General features: G+C 41.0%; 1 long non-coding RNA gene across 1 annotated transcript; it reads left to right on the forward strand.

The window, feature by feature from the left end:
- Positions 1 to 241: 241 nt before the first annotated feature.
- LOC125093987 (uncharacterized) lies at positions 242 to 19,640 on the forward strand. The gene is made up of 4 exons (XR_007125418.1): positions 242 to 330; positions 2,127 to 2,319; positions 10,419 to 10,546; positions 19,538 to 19,640. It is a non-coding gene; the product is annotated as an uncharacterized LOC125093987 (long non-coding RNA).
- The last annotated feature ends 1,142 nt before the right edge of the window (positions 19,641 to 20,782 follow it).

The following is a 20,782-nucleotide window of genomic DNA, read 5'->3' on the forward strand; positions in this document are numbered from 1 at the left end:
AGGTACCATGATGTTAAGTAACTTTCCAAAGGCCACTCAGATATTTACTGGCATAGCCCCTTCATGACTTCAGGCACTGGTATTCCAAAGTGCACACTCTGATAGACTGTTTCAGTGCATAGATGCGCAGAAAGTGTGGGGCAAATCCATAAGCTGACTAGAATTACCTCTCATTTTATTTTATTTTATTTTTCTCATTGATCTTCAGCTTGCATAGTGTGTTGTTATTTAACAAGCATGTGTTGTCTTGGATGACAAGCACGTGACGTTAAAGGAAACAGGAAGTGGAGTGGAAAGCGCAGCTTGCAGAGATATCCACTGCGTTAAAAAGTAAGTTAATAGATGCAGTTCAACATTTAAAAATCTCAGTCCCTCCAGTACATCGGAGGCCTCAAATTAAATCAAAAGTTTTATTCTTTGCGAACAGCAAACATGGAACCATCGGCAGCATTTAGGTTCAAAAGCTATTTTATGTGGTAGTACGTGAAAGTGAGATGAGATGATGAAATGCATCTACGAAAAGTCTGTCCTAAAAGTCACCAGGACTTTCCCTAAACACATTCCCTGAGTCTAGTTTTTATTACATTAGAGAAAGCACAGTTTTCATTCCCAATCATTGCCGCAAGGTAGATTGTAAAGGATCACAGTGCAGTACAAGTTTTTAAACATTTGTGTTCTCATAGTTATTATTTGATGTTTATTAGATGTGTGAGCTGTTCAGACCCCACATTTTCCTAAGGCTTATTATCCCATAAGGAGATCATGATGACTCTTGGTTGCTTTTCTGTATGTGGTTCACGTTTTGTGTTTTTCTCTTGTGGGATGGGCTCTCTGAAGCTTGGTGAAGAATCTCCACCTTGAACTCTGAAATGGTTCCACTAGATTTGTGTGGATCATCTGATGGCTAAATGGCAGATCACATGGATTATACATGTCAGTTGGTTAGAATTAGCAGAAAATTAGCCAAAAAACGATGTATGCACAAGGCATTGCAGTATTATTTGTAATTGCAAAGTACAAGACACACTGCAAATATCCATCGCTACGGGACTGGTTGAATAAAGGATGACATGTCCACATGGTGATATGTGTGCAGCTGTAAAATGGAAAACAGAATATCTTTATATATGGCTATGCGTAATCCCAGGATGTATTATTAAATGAAAAAAGCAGGGTTCAGAAGAGTGCTGATGATATAATCAGTGTGTGTGCATGTATGTGTGTGCACACACGTGTGAGTATGCTTGCTTATATTTTCAGAAAGAAACAATGGAAAGTTAGTCCAAAAACTAATGAGCATCTCCACCTATATGACGAGAGAGGAGGTAGGGGGAGGAGCAGCAGTGGGAACGATTGTTCTCAGAACATTTTTATGTTACTTTGACTTTGGAACTATGCAATGTCTTACAAAGCAATAAAACCCCAAAGTAAGCAAACCAACCTATCTTCTGCCTCAGGGAAAATCTAAAACTAATTTAAAAAACGTTGGTGGGTTGGAAAAAAATTTTTTTTGTTTGGTTGGAAAAAAAAATCCTAAGAACGAGGGGGCAAAGTGCTAAACAATGTGGCTGTCAGATAAGATGAGTCAGTTTATTGTTATTGAGAAGAACTATCAAGAGAAGAAGGTAGCCTTTTCTTATGTGTCATTAGATTCTAAATTAATTACTGAGGTCTTGGTATTTGCCATGAACAAGATCTAAAGTTACAAAATGACTTCTTGTTCTCTGGGCAGAGAAAGGAAGTAAACAGCGTGCAAAGATTAGACAAAAATATTTACAGGATGATCAAAGTGGAGAAGGGAGGGATCCCTGTTCTTGCTTGCCTTTGTTCTACTGACTTTTCAAGATTATAAACCATGTCGTGTCATCAGAGTTCATGGGCTGGTAACAAGGATGACCCCAGAGGGCTTCCCCTTTGTCCTATGGCCCCGGCTGTCACACACTAGTAGGTGGAGGTCCTCGTTCACTTCCAGATGTAGTGATAAACACTCTCCAACTTGCTGACCTTCTTGGGATTTGGGAGGTCATTCCTGACTGCCCAGAAGTTTCTCCAGACGTTGCCTGCCTTGTAGAAATCACATCAGCACTAATATTCTAAAAATGGCTTTGTCATTTTAAATACTACAGATTGCTCAAGTGAATGGCAAAATAAAGAATGAAAAGTACTATAACTATGTGCTCGAAACAGAACAGAGGACGATTCCAACATCGTAAATGGTGTGGATTGCGTGGTTGGTGAAATGCTGGTGGTTGACAGGATGTGAACGACATCAAAGAAGCTTGCGTCAGAGAAAAACATGGCACCTACGATGATCAGCCAGTAGGTTACAGCTTGGAGAACCCATCACCTCAGTGTATAAACCTAGCTCTCTTTTACTGGTTTAGTCAAAGTGGACTGAAGGGCCAAAAAGTTTCTTGGAAGATTTCTGAATGAAATTGACGAGAAACTGGACTGTTCCATTATGAAAATACAGCTGCTGCCATATTTTAAAATTTTTTTACTTGATTTTTTTCCCAAAATAAACAGTAACTGTTTTTTTGACACATTATCTTTCCTATAATGAGGAGACTTTGATTCTGGTTATACTTAGAAAATGGCCACAAAAGGTAAAATATCTACACTGTTGCTCTTTTCTCCTAACCATGGAAACTTTTAGAATTTGTTTTAGAAAGTCAAAAGTAAAAGAATTGCCAGGTTTTAATAAGTTCCTTTGGTCTGAAAGTGGGAATAAATCAAAAACATTTGGAACCAACAGGATGCTGATAGTGTTTGTTATTTTAAAATGCTTCAAGGCATCCCTGCAAAAAGGTTTGAAATTTGAAAACCCCTGGGGCCTCCCAAATGTTTACACATTTTGTTATCAGAATGTAGAAGTAGGTTAGTGAATAGTATCCCATGCATTTCAAGTTAAACAGGATTTCTCAAAAACCCAACATCCAACTCTGTTTTTCAGCATAGTGCAAGTAATATAATCAAGGAAAAAATTAATAAATGTTATGAAGTATAATGAGCCTCTGACTCCTGAGGTACGTTATCTGTGATAGTCTGCTTTTTATGCGCAATAGTTTAAAAAATTTTGTATCACGCCATTACTTCTAGTACCAATTATCTTCCTTTGAATGTGGGGATTTGGAATGCTTATCATTTCCCATAAATCTCTTAATCCAGTTCTAATCACGTAGATTTATCCGTAAGAAATAAATAGCAACTTGATAAATATTCCATGCCTCTTATCATCAAAATGGAACGGCCCCAGATAACAGTCGTATGCATCCTAAGAGCGCCCGAATGCAGTCAGTCCTCTCTGATTCTTTGGTTAATTTTATAGTATCACAGAACAGGGAGACCTAATACGTAATGTGTAAAAAGGAAAAAACAACGAAAACCAACTAAAAGAGAGTAGATGTTGGTCACCTTGGGAAACATACACAGAACATAGATCATAAGGACCAAGGAGGAGGTCCGTCCGTTCCTATGCATCAAGCTGTACAGGTGCCATAGGTCACAGGGCTGACTTTCAGTCACAGAGATGCTAGTCTGTGGCCATGACTCATGGAAACAGTGCTAGAGATCTGGAAAGTATAAGAACCATACTGCGATGTTTGACATGTAAAGAATCGGTTGCAGAAGTTTTTGATCTCAATGAAGTTTCAAAAGTTCATTTTCCCTTTTGTTTCCTTTGCCTTTGGAGACATATCTTGAAAGAAGTTGCTGTGGCTGATATCGAAGAGGTTACTGCCTATGTTCTCCTCTATGATTCTGATGGATTCCTGTCCCACATTGAGGTCTTTTATCCATTTCGAGTTTATCTTTGTGTACTTCATCAAGATCAAAAGCTTCTGCACAATTGCAGGGTCATAGGGAAGTTCTATTTTTAATTTCTTGAGGAATCTCCACACTGTTCTCCAAAGAGGCTGCACCAACTTGCATTCCCACCAACAGTGTAAGAGGATTCCCCTTTCTCCACATCCCCTCCAACACATGTTGTTTCCTGTCTTGCTAATTTTGGCCATTCTAACTGGTGTAAGGTGGTATCTCAATGTGGTTTTGATTTGAATCTCCCTGATGGCTAGTGATGATGAACATTTTTTCATGTGTCTGATTGCCATTTGTATGTCTTCGTTGGAGAAGTGTCTGTTCATATCTTCTGTACATTTTTTGACATGATTATCTGTTTTGTGTGTGTTGAGTTTGAGAAGTTCTTTATAGATCCTGGATATCAGCCTTTTGTCTGTACTGTCATTTACAAATATCTTCTCCCATTCTGTGGGTTGCCTCTTTGTTTTCTTGACTGTTTCCTTTGCTGTGCAGAAGCTTTTGATTTTGATGAAGTCCCAAAAGTTTATTTTGGCTTTTGTTTCCTTTGCCTTTGGAGACATATCTTGAAAGAAGTTGCTGTGACTGATATCGAAGAGGTTACTGCCTATGTTCTCCTCTAGGATTCTGATGGATTCCTGTCTCATGTTGAGATCTTTTATCCCTTTTGAGTTTATCTTTGTGTACAGTGTAAGAGAATGGTCGAGTTTCATTCTTCTACATATAACTGCCCAGTTTTCCCAGCACCATTTATTGAAGAGACTGTCTTTTTTCCTGTTTTGTCGAAGATTAACTGACCATAGAGTTGAGGGTCCATATCTGGGCTCTCTACTCTGTTCCACTGGTCTATGTGTCTGTTTTATGCCAGTACCATGCTGTCTTGGTGATCACAGCTTGTAGTAAAGCTTGAAATCAGGTAACATGATGCCCCCAGTTTTATTTTTGTTTTTCAACATTCCTTAGCGATTCGGGGTCTTTTCTGGTTCCATACAGATTTTGGATTATTTGCTCCAGCTCTTTGAAGAATACCGGTGGATTTTGATTGGAATGGCATTAAAAGTATAGATTGCTCTAGGCAGTATAGACATTTTAACAATGTTTATTCTTCTGATCCAAGAGCATGGAATGCTCTTCCATCTTTTTCTGTCTTCTTCAATTTCTTTCATGAGTGTTCTGTAGTTCCTCGAGTACAAATCCACAGTTGCCAAACTGTGGAAAGAACAAAGATGCCCTTCAATGGACGAATGGATAAGGAAGATGTGGTCCATATACACTATGGAGTATTATGCCTCCATCAGAAAGGATGAATACCCAACTTTTGTAGCAACATGGACGGGACTGGAAGGGATTATGCTGAAGTGAAAAAAGTCAAGCAGAGAGAGTCAATATCATATTGGTTTCACTTATTTGTGGAGCATAACAAATAGCATGGAGGACATGGGGAGTTAGGAGAAGGGAGTTGGGATTGGAAGGGGAGGTGAACAATGAGAGACTATGGACTCTGAAAATAATCTGAGGGGTTTGAAGAGGGTTGGGGGGGTGGGAGGTTGGGGGAACCAGGTGGGGGTATTAGAGAGGGCACGGATTGCATAGAGCACTGGGTGTGGTACAAAAAACAATGAATACTGTTATGCTGAAAATAAAGAAAAAAATGATAAAAAAAAAAAAAAGCTTCTGCACAGCAAAGGAAATAGTCAATAAATCAAAGAGGCAACCCACAGAATTGGAGAAGATATTTGCAAATGACAGTACAGACAAAGCTGATATCCAGGATCTATAAAGAACTTCTCAACTCCAACACACACAAACGATAATCATGTCAAAAAATGGGCAGAAGACATGAACAGACACTTCTCCAATGAAGACATACAAATGGCAATCAGACACATGAAAAAATGTTCATCATCACTAGCCATCAGGGAGATTCAAATCACAAACCACATTGAGATACCACCTGACACCAAATAGAATGGCCAAAATTAGCAAGACAGAAACAACCGTGTGTTGGAGAGGATGTGGAGAAAGGGGAAACCACTTACACTGTTGGTGGGAATGCACGTTTGTGTAGCCATTTGGAGACACAGTGGTGGAGATTCCTTAAGAAATTAAAAATAGAGCTTCCCTATGACCCTGCAATTGCACTACTGTGTATTTAACACGCCAAGATACATATGTAGTGAAAAGAAGGGCCATCTGTACCCCATGTCATAGCAGCAATGTCCATGGTCACCAAACTGTGGAAAGAACCAAGACGCCCTTCAATGGATGAATGGGTAAGGAAGATGTGGTCCTATACACTATGGAGTATTATGCCTCCATCAGAAAGGATGAATACCAACTTTTGTATTAACACGGACGGGACTGGAAGGGATTATGCTGAGTGAAAAAACGTCAAGCAAGAGAGAGTCAATTATCATATGGTTTCACTTATTTGTGGAGCATAAGAAATAACATGGAGGACATGAGGAGATGGAGAGAAGGGAGTTGAGGGAAATTGGAGGGGGAGATGAACCATGAGAGACTATGGACTCTGAAACACAATCAGTTTTGAAGGGGCGGAGGGTGGGAGGTTGGGGGAGCCTGGTGGTGGGTATTATGGAGGGCATGTATTGCATGGTGCACTGGGTGTGGTGCATAAACAATGAATTCTGTTACACTGAAAAGAAATCAAATAATAAAAAAAAAAGAATAGGTTGCAAAATCTATGGTTCTATACTTCTGTTAGCAACATAGGCCAGAGACGATGATCACATGAGGCTTTGAAGACAGCCTGCCCCCAGAGGGCTCTTTCCTGCTATGTGAACTAGCCCCTCATCTCCTTGTTTTCCTCATGAATAAACTGGGCACAGTAAAAGTCCCTCCTTTCCAGGCTGATTGGGAGGATTTAGTGATTTCAATCACGTGTGCATTTTAAAACAGTGTCTGGGACACAGTAAACTTCCAAAAAATATTGTCTAATTTTGTTTTGTGTCAGGAAAGGGACTAGAAATGCGACATATTACTGAATGTTATGAACAATAATATAGGTTCATGACAAAGGTGGTCTTTATCACTATTTTATAAATATGTTTTCATAATGGGTGAGGAGAGACATGATAATCTGCAAGAAATATGCATACACAGATGTTATTCTATCAATGAAGGCTGAAAAATATAACCATGATTTTATAGTCTTATGAAGACATTAAAAAGGATTTAAATCAGATTTTCAGGAGGTGATCTGGTTAAGAGTCTTAATCCAAGATAACTTTACCAATGGTGGTTTATGTATTGTACAAGAAGCTATGGGGGCTCCTATCCATGTTCCCAAGCTTCACCCTCCTTCTGAGGAGTGAGCTTTCCTTCCAGAGTCTCATGGAGACCTCTGCCTGAGGGCTTTTTCTGGCATGCCCACACTTGAGAAGTTGCTGCCCCTAGAGCAGCCTATGGGCCGTGATGGATAGGAGTCGGGGGATAAATAAGCAATAAGCTGACTTCTTCACCTCTTAGGGAGAAGTACTTCTGTGTGTGTCCGGACATCTCCCCAGAGGCACTCAGCAGTAACCTGCTCCTTAACATGCCCTGGGTTAACACCTTCCCCTTTCTGCCTCACTTCTCCGAGCCCTGCGACCCCTTCCTGAGATCACATCGCAGGTCTACAATGATCCCTACATTGGCATCTGTTTCTAGCAAACTCCCAAACCCCAAACTCCCCTCTGCTCCAGAGCCCTAAGGAAATGATATGTGACGATGTTTTCAAAACGACTCGTGGGCCGTTGTCTCAGGGCAAGGAAGACAGACAACATAGCACTGAAAACCACCTGATGAGAGGACATTCTATTTCCAAATATAGCAATCTGTGTTCACACACGTTTTAATGGGAATTTCTCTTCCCTATTAGACAGGACTCCAAGGATAAAAGAAAAGGCAGTATGGCTGGCATCCAAACCTGCGGCTTCTCCATCAGCTGCCCTTTGTCATTTAGGTGCGCAAAAAAGATAGAAGAGAAACCACAACCCAAGTATGCGGTTGACTGTTGTCAGTGTTTGGCTTCAAGGCCTCAGTGTTGAGTACTCAGCCTCTGTGAGCTGGGCTGTGCTGGCCTGTCCTCTCCATTCTCATCTTATTCCTGAGGAGGAAAGGCAAGGATTTCAATTGTTCCCATTGCAGGTGCTCAGCGAAGCCAGCACTCCGAGGGGGAGTGAGTCGTCTGTGAAGGAAACACGGCCTCTTCATTTGTCCTTTGGGCAGGTGGGCTTTGCATTTCGTTGTTGTAGTGAGTTCTGAGAGGCTGGTTCGAGCTTCGGGAGAAAAAGAGCAGGCAGGAGAACCTCCTTGTTTCAGGAATATTTAGACCTAACTAGTATAGGAAAAATAAAATACTTCCACATGATTCAACTTTACCACTGGGCTTCTACTCAGGCATAAAATCCTAGTTAATAAGAGAGTACCGTGTTTCTTATGTTGCCACAATTGTACATACAGGGCCTTTTGAGAAGGAAGCGTGGCCAGCCAAGGCAGGAATCAGGGGATTTCAGTGTTCTTGGAGTCCCGTCTTAATGCAACTCCTGCATAAGATCAATCTCTCATTTGCTAGAAACTTAAGAGCTGGGGTGACTTCATTTGTATAGACTAGACAGATTAAGGGAGTCTAGGCTAAAAATAGGCCTTATTTACTCATTCCTTTTTATCCACATCCAAACCCTGGCCACTAATAGGCCACTCAGATCACAAGAGGCAAAGGAAAATAAACCTAACAAAAACTACACCGAGGGAAAGAGATTATTTGATGCTCTACAATCCAGAGCATGGCAGGTGTGGGCTGGGATTGTCCATTCATAGGCATCTCCGAGTGCTACAGGGAAGATTTCTCAAAGAGTCGTCTTTCTCATTCATTGCACATATGCTTATTGAGTATTTATGGAACACTAGAGATTTCATGGTGCAAAAAATGGTAAAATTAAGTGCTGCCTTGATAGAGCTTACGCTAACCTGGCCTCCTTGTAGTAACACCGTAAAGAATCCAGAGAGGAAAGAGAGTTGTTTCAAATATAAAAGATGTCTTTTAAGTAGAATCCACAATAATGAATGCACATTGAAGAATTAACTCATTCGCATGGCAAAAGGACATGAGGAAATTCTGTTGGATCTAGGCTTTGGCTCAAGTTCTTCTCTGTTCATGACACAGAGCCAAGGAAAGCCACTCTCTTCTCCCACATGACCTGCACTGATTGCTACTGGCAAACTTCCTAGGGCCTTGAGGTGAAATAGCCTTAAGATGAATCCAGCACTGTGCAGAGTAGAGAGAAGAAACAAATAATCGGAGGCCTGATTGCCATCCCTGTTTTGTGGGGTTAAACTATTCTGAAGCCTACACTCCTTATGGATGCCCTCTTTTACAAGATCCTACAGAAGTTGCACTAGTGTTGTAGGGGTTTTTGCTTTTGCCAGATACAAATATGTGAATGGACTTAGAAATTGATATTAGGGTTGTAGTCAGGAGTCCCCCAGGAACTGGAAGTTATTTGGCAGGGGCTTATTTGGTCATCCAGTGTTGAAGGCAGTGGCGTCTACACAGTTACAGGAATGTGGCTGTCCATGGTGCGCAGTGGTAAACAGCTTAATCAACTATCATCTGAGGTACCCATCAAAGGTGAGGCTATGAGGGGCCAAGTTGCCACTGCCAAGAAACAGCATTTGTGCCATGCTTTTTTATTGACACTGAAAAGATTAAAGATTAAAGAAAGACAATGATGAGCTCAAGTTTTCAAATTCATAACTCAATGTATAAACTAAATCTCAGGGGCTTCCTCCAATGGCTGAATGAATCTCTCATCTTTCTGTGAGCATGGAAATAGCTGAAAAGCAAATGTGCCATGTGTTTCTGCAGTTGTGGATTTCCACACCAGTGTGCCTTATGACTACTGAAGAAACCTGATGAGACAGCAGGGCCATGGTTGGTAGGAAGAGAACTAATAGCACTAGCGTGGGGTTATCTGGGATGGATTTAGCAGATAAAGGAATTCAGGCATCGAACTTCAACAAACTTTCCATACCAGGTGAAGTCACTCCTCTCTACTTCCTAAGAGCTTGTTACTGCCTTGTTTAAACACTTAGAATCTCATGGGATGGAAGGAATTATGTTTCAATGGGAAGCCAGTTAACCTCATCATCATGCTGTGTCATATCTAAATCTACGACTACATTAGATCCCATCACACTGGGGGCAGAGGATGGGGAAGAGGGATTATATCGTCAAGACCAGTAGGATGGGATTTACCCACCCCAAGAGCTGGAGCAGTTTCCTAATTCATATCGGGAAGAATCTGGGGAATGGGTCTATGCATGCTTGAACAAGGGAGGAAACATAGTTTCAGATTGGGCTGGATTTATCCATAGGAGTGCCAGAATTCTGATGTCAGTGTGGCTTTAACCACTGGCAGTAATGATTATGATTTGGTTGAGTAATCAAAATAAAGTCTCAGGTGGCTCTTACTAAGTCAAACTGAGAAGGCAGAAAATGTTTGGAATGAAATAAGCAAAGAAGTCCAAAGGTATTGGGAGAGAAACTATGTTGGAGTAGAACGTGTGTGGCTAACGTCTCCTTACCTTGCTTTGAACAGAGAGGACTCTGAAGGCAGAGCATCTATCAACGCCTGATAGCTGATCTGCAGACTGGAGACCCAGCAGGCTTGCGATTGTTGAAGGAAGACACGGCAATTGAAATGACTCCCTGATTTCAATGGATAAGGTAATTTCCTAGGGTGATGGAGGCCATGTTGTCACACTTCATCCCCAAAGTAAGATGGATGTGCTTACCATAATAGGCATCAGGCACTGTGTGGTTGGTCATCAGATTCTGAAGTTCTGTCAGGGTGGCTGGATAATCTGAGATTCTGAGGATGGAAACAGATGATGAGCTCATTAAAGTCCAACTTGATTTGTATATCTGAGCAAGGACAGGTCAGATGAGCAAAGCTCTGGCTTGGACAGGATCATAACATCAACTCTTTCTTTGATTCCACATTCAGCATCCTTTGATTGATGGAGAAGCCAGGAGTGCACAAGAATATCTGTGCAGGGGCGCCTGGGTGGCTCAGTGGGTTAAAGCCTCTGCCTTCGGCTCAGGTCATGATCTCAGGGTCCTGGGATTGAGCCCCGCATCGGGCTCTCTGCTCAGTGGGGAGCCTGCTTCCCTTCCTCTCTCTTTCTGCCTGCCTCTCTGCCTACTTGTGATCTCTATCTGTCAAATAAATAAAATCTTAAAAAAAAAGAATATCTGTGCAATAGCAACTCAATAATGTTTTTTGAATCTCCTGATTAGCCTTCCTCAAAGGACTCTATGGTTATTTTAAGAATAACAGGAAGAAGGAAAAGGGAGATACTTCTGTCTTTACCATCAACCTAGCACTGATTCCTTGTGGGCAAGTCTCCTGTAAATCTCCCTGGATATTGCTTTAGCCACATATGTACAGTAATCAAGGCTGGGAGTACTGAGGAAGTGGACTCAGGCTACACATTCCAGACCCCAGGCCCCTGATCATACCAGGGTAGGAACTTGGAGGTCAATTCTCTGCTTTGTTTTATTACCATAACTACAAGGCTTGAACACGAGCCTTCGATCCTGCCAGAGGAGAGGCTGGTACTTTTCAGTCATGGAGCTTAAAAGTCTCAAAGTCTGAAAGGGTACCTTTCTTAATATCATTTGTTGGGTCTTATAAGATCTCTCTGTGCTGTTCCAGAATTCATGGGCCACAGAAGATCATATACTTGCTGTTGCTTTCACCCTGAGAGATTCTCCAGTAAATGGTGTGTCTGAAGACCTGGCGTATATAGTCTTAAATCCTTCTCCCTTACTGTACACACACACACACACACACACACACTTAGGAGCAATGATTCAGTATTCATTAATGCAGTGTTAGGAATAGCTTTGTTATCATTGTTAGGAATAGCTAAGTGGGAGCTTCTAGAATCTTTCCTACTCACAATGGGAATAAATCAAAGGCGTTACCACAGGCCTGGTGAAATTACAAATATTTGCAGTATCATTTAAGACTTGGAAGACGTGGGAGTGGAGATCCTCATCACTTTTGTAGTCAGCTGTCTAGTTCAGCTAGTGAAAAAGAGAGATGGCGCACAGAGAATGACTATAGATTATCAGAAGTTTAATCAAGTGGGGATTCAATATTGCAATTTTGTACAAGATGTGGACTCTTTATTGAAACAAATCAATATGGCCCTTCCTAAGCACTCATTGATTTGACAAATGCTTTTTTCTCTAACTCCAAAAGCAGTAAACAGCAGAAGTTTGTTTTCATGTGATAAAGACAACTGTACATCTTCACTGCCTTGTCACAGGGTTATATCACCTTTCTGGTTCTGTGTCCCAAGTCATTCTGCAAGGATAAGTAATTACCCCATCAGTGCTCGGACATCATCATGGCCAGCACCCTACTGATATATAGAAAACCTGGCAAGGTCCCTATTACCTTGTAAGATACATGAGTACCCAGCTTGAAAAATAAATGCCACAGAAGTGCAAGGATCTATCACTTCCATAGGGCTTCTATGATCTAAGTAGTTTCTCTTTGATTTTGAAAGAAAAATAAATCATAAATCTGTGGGCAGCACCGATCCATATACAGTTGCCCTAAACAATTGCTAGCTTGACCCAAAGAACAAGAATGCTCCCCTAACTGGTGCAGACCACAATGCAAGTCCCCCTTACATCTGGCCCTTGTGACTCCTTGGGTCCTCTAGATGCTGCATAGACCCTGTGCTGAGAGCAAGAGGGAGCTCTGATGATTTTGGAGACACATCATGCCTTTGCTGTAAATAAATTAGCTCTTGACTTGCCTCCAAGCCCTACTACATGGGGAAGGCCTGACTGTACCATCTCTGTGACCATTAGATCTTGGCTACCTAATATCAACTGAATGTTCTCTGACTCACCATGTCATTAATTTTGGTATTCATAGTGGTTGAGTTGTATGCTTAATAAATATGTGAACTTGGGCAAGTTTCCTTTTGTGTTTTGGTTTCCACATTAGCCAGAAGTTGATGATAGTAAGTACTCTACAGTGTTTTGATGGGATTAAATGGTTTGACACCTGTAGACCACAAACAATAGTGTCTGGCACATAGTAATGACTTATTAAATGTTAACTTTTATGGTTATTGTTCTCCTTTGAGGAAGAGGACCTGTAATACCATAGAGCTCAGATTGGCAAGTGTGGGTCATTGGGAATCATCATGGTTCACTCTTGCACCCAAACCAATGTGCTCTTTATTGAGGGGTCCACAGCCCCATATAAAGGTTATGTAACCTGTCCTGGAAGAGGGGATCCCATCCTCACAGAGCATTGCTCTCCAGCTGGTGCTGCCGTGCCTCCGGATGTTAATTCCAGTGCTTGTGGAGCCCCTTCCTCATCAATGTCTTGCTTACCCCACGTACAGGCAGAGCAGTATTCCCAGGTATGGAATATGGTGCCTCCAAAATGAGGACACCTACCAAGGGCTATGATTTGTTCCGAATGGTAGGAATCCAAATTCTAACAGTTTGCCTTCTCCTGTGAAGGGAACATCCTGGCATGTCCTTGACCATGGGAGCCCTCCAATCTTTGCTGGAGAGACAGGTCTCTGAATGTTCGCAGGAGCACTCTCCTGTCCTCCTCTGGAGCACAAGTGTCTCCACAAGCCCCACCCGCACCCCACTTATCCTGCCAGATTGCCCTAATATCACTGATCAGATGGATCCATGTGATGTTTTGTGGAATATCCAAAAAGTCTAGATCTCTCTAGACCATATTATGGTGGGGTGGGATTGTCAAAAAGCCTTGGAGAAAACTGTAAATGTGCAACTTTACTTTTTCCAAGGGAAACCTAATGGTTCCTGCTCTTCTTTGTTGATTGGGAAAGAAAGTGTGTATTAGTTAAGTCACTAGCTACTTGTCATGTGGCTGAGGCCACAGTCATCTGTTGTAGCAATGCTGTTACCACTATCAGGGCAGCTGGTCAGCCTACTACTTGAAGTCTAAGATCTTTTCCAGGATCCATCCATTTCTTGCAGGAGGCAGCCTGACAAACGAATGGAGCTGTAGTTGACATTGGGACCTCCCTGGCTTTAGATCTAGAAGGGTGGCACTATTCTGCTACCTTCCTGGTATATACTTTCCATTTACTATCTTGACTGGGATGGGGGGCAAAGTCAGAGATTTCCCCACTATCATAGCTCTTACTACACAGGCCAAGAACCCATCGTGAAGGTTACTTTGATTTCCAAGCAAAGTCAAATGTATTTATGTACTTGGGAACTTTAGAAAAGACCTTTGGGTGGATTTGTAGACCCAGAGCCTCACTTTAGGTTGCATTAATTCTGGGAGTCCACTAATTACCTGGGCACCATAGGCTCCCATGACAACAAGGGGGCCAAATGGATAATTTAGTGCTCTGGGTATCCATATCAACTCAGACCTATGTCTAATAGTCCTTGAAATGCCTGAGTATTGCTCTATTCTCAGTGAACAGTTATGAGAGTATATTGTTTCAGGTTCATCTGGGGAACGAGTGGAGGTATGGTTACAGCATGTGTTTGCCAAGTTGTTTTAGGGTCTTGCTTCCTGTGGACACACCTACCTCTTCAGTTAATGGCTCTCGACTGAAAACTGCCTCTGGATTGTGGCTTTTTATAGGGAGAGACAGCCTCCTGCCTCTTGCTGATCCATTCTTGCTTTCTTTTATTATATGTGAAATAACACCCTCACACATGTATTTTTTTGCTAAAGAATCCATGTTACGTTCATCATCTGCACACCTCCCCATGAAGCAAACCCCACCAGCTGCCACTCTGACCTGGATTGTTGTTATGATCATTGTGAATCCCCGCCTCTCAGATTCTGGTATTTAAAAGCCACTGGCTTCACTGCTTTAGGCCTTAGTATCTCTGTGGCTTTCAATGAGGCAAGTTCTGTTACAGCTTCTCCTCTCTCAGGCCTGGCCTGCATAGGGCAGTCACTATTGACTCTTAGTGAAGCTGATACCAGTGATGGGCAATCTCCTGAGAGAGCTGTTGCAGATCTGCAGGGCAGCAGGTCTGCACTTTCTTCCTCCATGGGGGTGTGGAGAGGTCTTGACAGGGAGGAGAGGCTCACTGCTGTAGGCTTGGAGGGCTCTGAAGAGTCTGGATGTTGAGGAGAGGAGGCTGTGCATACAAGGGGACATTCTGTACTTTCCACTCAGTTTTGCTGTGAACCTAAAAGTGCTCCAAAAATGAAGTTTAAGAATTAAAATAAAGAGTCTTAGGAACCCAAATCTCAAGGGACATCTACCCAGATATCCTCATCTCAGTGTCAGGATTCCAGGTCCACCTAGCCAGGGCCCCAAGCTTGCTAGGAAAGACTTGCTTCAGCTGAGGCTTCAACTGCTTTGAAGATGAGTGACTATCATGGAAATCCTTGGTTTTGTCTTAGGCCTTCTCCATTCTCCCAAGAGAGAAAATTGGCTTCTTTTAGGCTACCAACAAGGATGCTGGTCTTTACACTTGATTCTCAGTTATTTGTTGAGTAGTGTCAGCTTTTCATTGGGAAGGACATTGTACTGACTTAAGGGCCACCAACCATTCCACCATTCTTCTGTACACTGTTTCCTGTTCTGTTAGATTCGCCAGTCATGGCATTTCCTTCTGTAAGAGTAGTCTATGCAGTCACATCAATGACTCTTTAGCAATTGGGCTGCCTCTTTGTGCCAGAGTCTATTCATGGCTCACACACCACTGGGATGGTGTCCTCATCATCAGATGGGGGGTTGGCCAGCCAGTCTTGGAACCACACCTTTCCTGCCAGCTGTCTTGGGCTACTCTTGGAGTCTGTTGGGTTCTTAGGAAGTAGACTCTGGGATGGAGACAGAAGGCTTTTGTGAGGGGAAAAGAGAGGAAACAAGGTTGTCCTGGAGGAGCTCTCAGACCCTGATGGGCCCGACAGATCTCAGCGCTGCCAGTGTGGAGGTCCAGAGCCGGGTCTGCCTGCTAGACTGGTTGCCAGTTGGGCGGAAATGGTGAGGGCTTTGTACCTCCGCCTTTTTCTGTTGTCAGTCATCCTCTGGGATGATCCTGAAAAGAGTGTCACTTGGTACAAATGCTGTCTGCTAACCACACTCCTCCCATATTAAAAAGGATCTGAGGGACTCAGTCCCACTTCTTCCACACATGCTCCAAATGAATTCAGGTAGTGGAATGTGGGGACAAGATTGATCTGCAGTTTGTATAATGGAGACAGGACATTGCTTCTCCAGCGTGAGAGCTTCCCAGCATAGTGGCTTCAAAATAATCATTTTAGCATCTGTTTCTGTCTGAGGGACAAAGGACAGTGTGCCTCCATGTTACTGTGACACGTCAGGGTCATCATTGTTTCATTTCATCTTATTTATTCATCATACAATTGAGATCAAATTATGGATCTAATCTAGAAAGTATTTGCAGTAACCTTGAATATCATGATGGTGCTTTTCGTGTGTACTTTCAAAGTGCTTAGATAACCATCATCTCATCTGGTCCACAGAATAACCCTATCAAGTAGACAGAGCAGTGTCAGAAATTCTCATGGTCAATTTTTATGGGTATCCCATAGCTTCTAAAGATATTTTCATGACACCGGAAAAAATTTAAAAAAGATTTCCACATGATCATAGGGGCCCTTAGCTGCTCTAGAAGTGATCCAGGGACTACTAAAACTGAGGTACGAGCACATTCTTTTTATCTTTTATTGGAATATAGTTGACATGCAATGTTACACTGGTTTCAGGCAGACCACACATAGTGATTTGATAAGTCTGTACATTAAGCTATGCTCACCAGCATATTCTCAGTGACATTACTCTCACTTTTTTCAGTTTTTGTCACGACTCTAAGTTCATGTGAATTTGATGAATTTAAAGGTAAATGATGTTATTTGTTGGCACTTGAATTTTAACCTTAATATATAAAATACAAAACATAAGGAAATTTGATAAGCGATAAAATTCACCAGTGATAACACAGATTTTAAGTTTCTCTTATCATCCAGTCTTTATTTAGGTACATTTTTACATTACTGCAAATATGTGTATATATAATTTTCTCTTTGCTTTTTTTAAAACTTTACACCATTAAAGCATTTCCAAGACCCATAATTCTATAGTCATCAGTACTATAATTTTCTTTTTAAGGTTGCATTTATTTATTTTAGAGAGAGAGAGAGTTGAGAGAGGCAGGGTGGGGGGAGAGGAAGAAAGAATCTGAAGCAGACTCCTATGGAGTGCAGAGACCCCCCCCCCACCCCACCCCTGCCGGGGCTTGATCTCATGACTCAAGATCATGACCTGAGCTGAAACTAAGAGTTGGACATTTAACTGACCAAGCCACCCAGGCACCCCCATTACTATAATTTTAAAAGACTGTCTACTATTATATCTAGTGTTTTAAAATGTTTTAAACATGGTTTAAATGGCATTTTAAAAATGAATCTCATGGCAGATAAACATCTGGGGACATATACAGTGAAAAAGACATTTTAAAATAGTATATTCCCATTTTTAAAAAACTGTATCAAAAACATGTGGTTAAAAATCATTTGTAATGTAGTTGTTCCTGTGAGATTTTAGCATTCTCATTGACCTTTCAGCCTGAATCTAAAAATAGAAGACTTTATCAGAGGTTTAGCCTGTAGACTTATTTTTAGATGTATAGCGTCATGACCTAAACTTAATAAAAATCAAACACAAAGAGTTGAAAGTGGGAAGCTTCTTTGTAGAAATTCCTTTGGGGCTATATCCTGCCTAAATTCTACAAGAAGAATTCCCACAGAAATCAGTAGGAGATTAAAATAAATATCAATGGCAGGATATAGTCCAAATTATGAACAAAAACTTTAAACTTGACAGGTTAATTGTTTTTCAGAATGATTGGAATTTGGGGGCAGTATTTTCATGAGGGAAAACCAGCATTTTGGCCATAGATAAATTTGTACACAGCATTTTGTATAGTAGAGCCTCATCTATGGGAATAATGCCCACCAGTTGTTTTAAGACATTGGTTTCTACCATTTTTAAAAACATTTTTAAACAGTTTTTGAAATTATGTTATGTTAGTCACCATACAGTGCATTATTAGTTTTTGATGTCGTCTTCCATGATTCATTGTTTGTGTATAACCTCCAGTGCACCATGCAATATGTGCCCTCCTTAAAATTTTTTTTTTTTTATTTGAGAGAGAGAGAGAGAGAGCTTGAGTGCATAGGGGAGGGGAGGGGGTACAGGGATCTCTATGTGGGGCTCCATCCCAGGACCCTGGGCCACCACCACTTGGGCCAAAGGCAGATACCCAGCCAACTGAACCACCCAAGTGCCCCAGTTTCTACCATCTTGAAGGGAAGTGTCTAGATGAGGCGGCATTCTGATTTTTCATTAGTGGATCAAATTTCCAATATGCTTTTATTTTAAGTAGAACAGACAATATACAAAGTGAAAAAATTCATTTCTAACCCTCCTTGCTTAACCACATTACTTGAAAATTATTAAGAAAAAATTATACCACAAGTGAAAGATTCAAAGACGAGATTGGGCAGTGTGAGGCTTGAAGCCCTTTCTCTGCAAGATGTTGCAACTAGTACGAATGTATACAGAGTGTTTGGTTGCCTAACTTATCATCTGGAGCACTTCACTAGAGGTTGTATACAAGTCAGGTTTTGCATTCATTATTAAACTTTGCCCCAGTATGTCACATAACAAATGTACAGCCTTAGACATGTTAACCTCTCTGAGTCACTTTTTCCTTTTTTGAGAAAAGAGGGTAACAATGCCTTTCTGTGAAATGAGGATGCGATTCAAGAAAGAGCAACATAAGCATGGAAGGGTTTCCTTTTCTAACAATTAGAAGTCAGGAGTTAAGCAATCAGGGACAATGACTCAGCATTTCAGGGATGACAGGCTAGCTGTCCTGGGCGTCTGGTGTCCTTTCCTTACTGTGATTAGGTGGCTGCCTAATTGCGTCTCTGTTCCAGATATTGTGTCTTTGTTCAAGGCTGGTTGTGGGGGAGAGGAATGATGTCACTGATGCCCATCCCTTTTATCAAAAAATTAAATGAATAGATGAATTATTTCCCAAAAGCTTCCTTGTATCTGTCAACATGTGTCCTGCCTAGAACTATACCGTATGACCAGTCCTAGCTACAAAGGAGATTGGGGATTAGAGTGGAGCATTTTTGGCACAAGCACAATTGGATTGTGTGACCTCTTATATAAATTATGTTAATGATCTTAAAGGTACTTATTAAAAATTGCAATAATATTTTGGATAAAGATGGGCACAGAGCAGATGCCCACTGACCTCCATGAGATCAATAACGAGGCTTGTTCAGTGTACTCCTGTAAACTCCACTGTGAGAGTTTTCGCTTTACTGGAGCACTGTCATATAAGCCGGTGGTGGGCACATAATATGTGCAGGAAATACAAGGGGCTGAATCAGTAATATTCATTTCAACAAAGGCATTCAATTCAAACAACATTAAGTAAGTGCCTATTATATTCAAATTATGTTCCAGCGGCTGTAAGAAGTATAGTGATTCTGATGACATACTGAAAGGGACTATATTCTGATAGGCAGGTAAACTTGAGTCCAGACAACCCAAGCATACGCACAAGGAGCATAATCAGAGATTTAAATGAAGACTCTAGAAATATAAAACAATAACAATTATTTTCCACTAGAAGTTAAGTGGAGAGTCAACTGGAAGATTGGTGAGGAACACAGGCAGGGGAGGATCTAAGAGGAAAGGACCAACTTCTGCAGTGGCCAGGATGTCAATGACAGCGGTAAGACCTCACAAAGTAATTTGTTTTTATTTGGAAGTAAAAGAACAGACTCATGAATGAGTCTTTGGAAAGTGGTGACAAGAGTGGTTTTGATTATTTAACAATTCGAAAGTAAGAACATAAACAGGACTTCTTTTATGAAGTTAAAAGATTCTAGTATGATGATACCACAGAAGAATATGGAAATTAAATGAGGTTATCTAGTCCAATGGGAAAGAGTACTTGGTTGAAATGGAAAAAATTTGTTGTTTTCTGTGAGACCCAAGATCTTGAACAATAAAACATAAGAAAAAAAAAAATGTAAGTACCAGTGGGAAAATGATACTCCCTCTGATTAACTTTAGAAGCTGGGCACAGATCGAATTTGTTATCAAGGAAGCTGTTAAGAGAGCCCCAAATTCACCTTAGGTTGAAAATTGTCTGATCAAAATGTTTCCCATACTGCATGGAAGGAAAACCTCTATCTAAAGCATGTTGGCATTGCTATATTAGTTTCTTTTAATACCAGTTTCAGCAAATATTTTAAGATGATTGAGGCATGAAAATCTGTTTGAGATTAAAAACCTGCTGTTAGCCCAAGGAATGTAATAGCAAATGAAATTCAGGAAAAATTCAGTGTACATGTTTGAGCTTGTAGAACAACCATGTTCAAAGGAAATTAAACTGAAAAAAAAATTTTGTTTCAATATGGCCAATTCATGACTAGATTAGATAGTTTATAAAAACCTCTTATTCAGTGGCTACATTATAAAACTGTTTCTGTGTAAGTATACATTTCCTTTCTCTGATGCTAAGAGCTAATGTTTATTGAGCATTTACTATATTCCAGCTACTGTGCTAATTACATTACACTCTTTGTCATTTAATCTTCTCAGCAACCTAATGAGGTAGAAACTATTTTTAATTCTCCTTTAGCAATGAGAAAACTGCAAAGTGGTAGTGTGTCTGTGGTCCCACTGTTATTAAGCAGAAACGTAAGACTGGGCCCTTTCTGGATTCTTTCTTACCGGTAACCATACTCTCGTGTACTATTTCTGTTGTTTGGATTTACTAGGTATGTTTCAAAAAAAGTTGTGGGTAGAGAGGAGAACTTATGTGATTGATATACCCTTGATACTAATACCCGTGATTCTATCTTAT

The sequence above is a fragment of the Lutra lutra genome, chromosome 2, assembly GCF_902655055.1.
Source record: "Lutra lutra chromosome 2, mLutLut1.2, whole genome shotgun sequence".
Classification (NCBI taxonomy): Eukaryota; Metazoa; Chordata; class Mammalia; order Carnivora; family Mustelidae; genus Lutra; species Lutra lutra.